Below are 5,325 nucleotides of genomic sequence, written 5' to 3'. Positions count from 1 at the left end.
TATCAACAAAATGTACTTAAGAGTAAAAGTCAATTTAATTGGACCAGGGTGGGGCTTTGGAATTAGCATTTTTAAGTTCCTTGAATGATTTTAATAAGGAAAATCTCTGCTCTATAGGAAAGACTTTTGAAAATGGCAAAGTGTGTGCTGAGGTACTTTAATGTGGTTAGTTTTGTCTCAAAAACTCCTGGTTTAATATCATAGCAAAGGCTCTTAGTAAACAAACAAATGATGTTTAAAAAATAACTGAGTTATATTTCATTATTGCAATTGACAAGGATGGTCCACTTTAGTTACTAGAAGGAACTTTTTAAGAGGGACAGGAATTGGAGGCTTTGAAATTATTTAACTTTGAGATTTTGATTTAAAATGTATTTATTTCAATCACATTTGACATATATACCCTGTTACTACATTTTCTTCTTGTTCCACTTTAAATAATTAAAACACTTCAGGAGCTTTTGTTCTGCAAATAATTTACTAAGTAATAATTTTTGAAATGAACATTGCTGTAGAAAAAAATTATATTTGATTATCTGAAATATATGCATTTTTTATATTAACCATCAGGAGTAGAAATGAAATCTAAATATTCTTAAAATTTGAGACTTGTTTTTCAGTTTTATCTTTAGCATAGTTTCTCAAAAGTGTGTTTTTATAATATACATCCCTCTTTGGTTAAAATCAAAATAATTATTTTTATCACATTTATGCTTTGAATGATCAAACTAATATTACTGGATTGCCTACCTGACCAAGGCAATTTCTGATATATTTTTTAAATGATTTAAAATATAATATTCTGTTACAAAATGTGAGTGTAAAGTGAATCAGTCCATGCAAACTAATACATTTAAAATGGATAAACAAGGTCCTACTGTATAGCATAAGGAATTGCATCCAATCTCCTGGGATAAACTGTAATGGAAAAGATTATAAAAAAGAATGTATGTGTGTGTGTAACTGAGTCACTTTGATGTTCAGCAGAAATTAACACAACATTGTAATTCAACTATACTTCAATTTTAAAAAGCCCAGCTCACAATGAGTTATTTTCAGTTCACTATTTAAATCAGAGTAAGTTAGTGAAAATTACTATGCAGATGTGAAATTTAAAAATGGGTTAATGAAATAAAATTTTGCAGCCAGAGATACTGTGATATCTCATACATGAGATTTGATTCACATTGGATATAATATTCTACATATTATATTAGAGCTACACCTTGAGTGATTTAGAGTGATTTCTTCATACAATGTATCACTTCAATATTGAGATAGAAAACAAAGCAAAAGATTCTTCCCCTTACTTCTTGCTTCCTCAGTATAGAGTATATGAGTTCGTGTTGTTATATTGGTCACGCATTCATTTGTGCACTACTTCCACAAAATTCCTTCCCTGATAGCTCAGTTGGCAAAGAATCCACCTGTAATGCAGAAGGCCTGGGTTTGATCCTTGGGTTGGGAAAATTCCCTGGAGAAGGAAAAGGCTACCCACTCCAGTATTCTGGCCTAGAGAATTCCATGGACTCTACAGTCCATGGGTTTGAAAAGAGGTGGACATGACTGAGCAACTTTCACTTTCAACATCCCACAAAATCAGCACCAATTACCAGAAACAGTCCTGGTAAAGAAACAACAGAGAAAACAGGCAAAACAAATTTGAAATGTATTTACTATTTCACATTTCAGATCATAGAGTTTCAGTGGATCTAGTGAGCTAGTGGCACATGGAAACAACCTAGACATCCATCAGCAGATGAATGGATAAGAAAGCTGTGGTACATATACACAATGGAGTATTACTCAGCCGTTAAAAAGAATCCATTTGAATCAGTTCTGATGAGATGGATGAAACTGGAGCCAATTATACAGAGTGAAGTAAGCCAGAAAGAAAAACACCAATACAGTATACTAACACATATATATGGAATTTAGGAAGATGGCAATGACGACCCTGTATGCAAGACAGGAAAAAAGACACAGATGTGTATAACGGACTTTTGGACTCAGAGGGAGAGGGAGAGGGTGGGATGATTTGGGAGAATGGCATTCTAACATGTATACTATCATGTAAGAATTGAATCGCCAGTCTATGTCTGACGCAGGATACAGCATGCTTGGGGCTGGTGCATGCGGATGACCCAGAGAGATGTTATGGGGAGGGAGGTGGGAGGGGGTTCATGTTTGGGAACGCATATAAGAATTAAAGATTTTAAATTTTAAAAAATAAAAAAACTAAACCATAAAAAAAGAATAATTTCATAATAATTATAAAGTAATCTGCCTCTGTTAATTTATTTGACTAAATTGTAACTCAAAAGCCCAGGTTTATATGCATTTGCCAAATACTTCTGCATCTTCAAATCACCACTAGCCCATTTAGAGGAACAGGTTGTGGGTATAAAGAGGAAGAAGAAAAGAAGAGGAAGAATAAGGAAAAAGAAAGAAGAATGATTGTACTTTCTGTTTGTGGCAATATGGTAGACTAAATAACCTAAAACTGCTCAAATGATAAAACATCTAGGAACCCTGGAAAAATTATAGTTAAACCATTATTGTTAACCATCTCATTTAAGAAATGGTTGATCAATAAGAAAGTAAAGGGAATCCTCAGAAACTGAGATCAAGAAAGGAAGTAAACTCCAGAGTGGGGAAGAAAAAAAAAAAAAAAAACTGATTTGGGGATAAGACTGATCTCAGCACAAAAGGGCTTAGAAAAGGGATGAAGCTTTCAGTCCAAGCAAGCAGAGGATTGAAATAAAACTCTCTCAAAAGCTAGAACCTTCCAGGAACTAGAGACTCAATGAAAACTATAATGAATAAGCAAACAAATAAGAAATCGGCTTGAACAGAGAGATGAGAAGGAAGCTGGTCTCCCTCAACCTACACTCCAGGGTCTGAAAAAGGCGCTCTTAAGAACTCATGAGGCTAGGCTGGTCAAATTCAGGTTTAGATAAAGAAATTGACAAATTTGTGGAGAAAGCTACACAAGCATTGACTGATAAAGCAACAATAAAAAGCTCTAATTTGAAGAGTAAAAACAAAGTTGAGACAAAATGATGGAAAACAATAGCATATGATAAAAGCAAGCAAGCAAGTGAAGTCGCTCAGTCGTGTCCGACTCTTTGCGAGCCCATGGACTGTAGCCTACCAGGCTCCTCTGTCCATGGGATTTTCCAGGCAATAGTACTGGAGCGGACTGCCATTTCCTTCTCCAGGGGATCTTCCCAACCCAGGGATTGAACCCAGGTCTCCTGCATTGTGGACAGACGCTTTACCATCTGAGCCACCAGGGAAGTCTTTTATATGATAAAAGAGAAAGACTCGGAGTTCAGGATCTCTGAAAATTTAAAAAAAATTTTAAAGAGGTTTGTAATATTAACTTTGGGTTTTAAGCATTTAGATTAAATTTTAGGTATAATTCTAAAGTGGAAAAGGAAATAACAAAAAAATTCCAAGAGAAGGCAGAAAGTGAAGAGAAAAATACATAGAAAAAAGCAAATTAAATAAAAGTTTCTAAAAGATGGCAGAAATAAATCCACATGTAAATAAACACAATGAATACTATAGACAACACTAATTAAAGGGGATTATTCATAAGATTAAATTTACTAAGCTATACATAACATAATATATATATGTTTAAATATAAAGCTATAAAAAGTTAAAAATAAAGAAATGTAAAAGGAAATGTATCAGGCATCAATAAGTATCAAATAATACTGATGACATTCTCTAGATAAATTTAATTTTAAGACAGAAATGCATAATAATAAATAAAAATACATTTTGGAATTTTTAATGTAATTCTAGATAACAAAGAGATCAAGAAAAATCAGAACAAATTAGAAAAATTACAAGTGAACAATAATGAAAATATTGTTTCCAATATACTTTACAATGGTACTTAGTTAAGAATTTATAGATTTAAAACCTTTTTTAGAAAAGATGAAAAGCTTGAAAAGTGCTATTTTCAAAAGTTAGAAAAGAATAATATGATGAGTCAAAGTACAAGGAAGGGGATAAAAAATAAAACCAGTTCTGTTTCTGGTTATATGGAAGGTCCAACACTTTTTGAAAATAACTAAGATAAAAGATCATAGATAGATAAATATTATAGCTAGATAGATCATCAATTCTTTCTTAAAATCACTAAATTCTAACAATGAATTGCCAGCTAAGAACTGCATAGGAAAATAAACCTAACTCACTTTTGCCTTGAGGACTTTTGCTCACCCAGGCATAATCACGCCACACGTTGGTGCCTTCATGGGAAAAGAGATCTAACACAAAACTCCGAGCTTGCCTAGTAATAGTAAATAATAAAATTAAACACATAGCACTTCCTAAATGGGCTTCCCTGGTGGCTCAATGGAAAAGAATCTGCCTGCCAGTGCAGGAGATGCAGGCTCAGTCCCTGGTCTGGAAAGATCCCCTTGAGAAGGAAATGGCAACCCACTTCAGTATTCTTGCCTGGGAAATTCCATGGACAGAGTAGCCTAGCAGGCTACAGTCCATGGGGTTACAGAGTCAGACATAACTTAGTGACTGAACAAACTAACTTCTTAAATATGAAGTACTGTTCTGAACACATTATATGATTTTTATCATCTTCACCGAAACCTAATGAGTTTTGCTCTATTAATATCTCCGCTTTACAGATGAGGAAACTATTGCATAGCCTCGGACAATACTCAAGTATTAATTATCCAGAATAAACCCCAGGTACTATGATTCCCTCTAATGTATTGTTCATCTCTGTTTCTTCTTTAGTTCTTCCAGAACTTTGATATATATTTCTTGAATCTTCTTTATTCTTCTCTATTCTTCTGAGATGGTGGATCATCTTCACTATCATTATTCTGAATTCTTTTCTTTTTTAATCTTCATTTCATTCAGTTTTCTGGGGATTTATCTTGTTCCTTCATCTGGGACATAATCCTACACCTTTTTATTTTGGTTAATTTTCTGTGATTATAGTTTTCATTCTGGAATCTGTGGGATTGTAGTTCTTCTTCCTTCTTCTGTTTGCCCTCTGGTGGATGAGGCTAAGAGGACTGTGCCAGCTTCCTTGGGGAGAATATCCTTGAGAGTTTAAAATCACAAACCAACCAATGGTAACAAGGATATCTTGTTCCGAGATGTTAACAACTCTCATAAAAAAAAAAAAGTCCAAGAAAAATGATTAGCTCTGAGCCACAGATAACAAAGGCACAAGTAAACAAACCACAATAAGTGAGAAAAAGTAGAAACAGCAGGCAACAGAAAGTGAGGATGCTGAAATTGCCAGATAAAAATTATAAACACCAAGTTAGAAAATTT

This window comes from Ovis aries, chromosome 1 (assembly GCF_016772045.2).
Source record: "Ovis aries strain OAR_USU_Benz2616 breed Rambouillet chromosome 1, ARS-UI_Ramb_v3.0, whole genome shotgun sequence".
NCBI classification, from domain to species: Eukaryota; Metazoa; Chordata; class Mammalia; order Artiodactyla; family Bovidae; genus Ovis; species Ovis aries.
The sequence above is the reverse complement of the archived record's forward strand: the minus strand, read 5'-3'. Positions refer to the sequence as shown.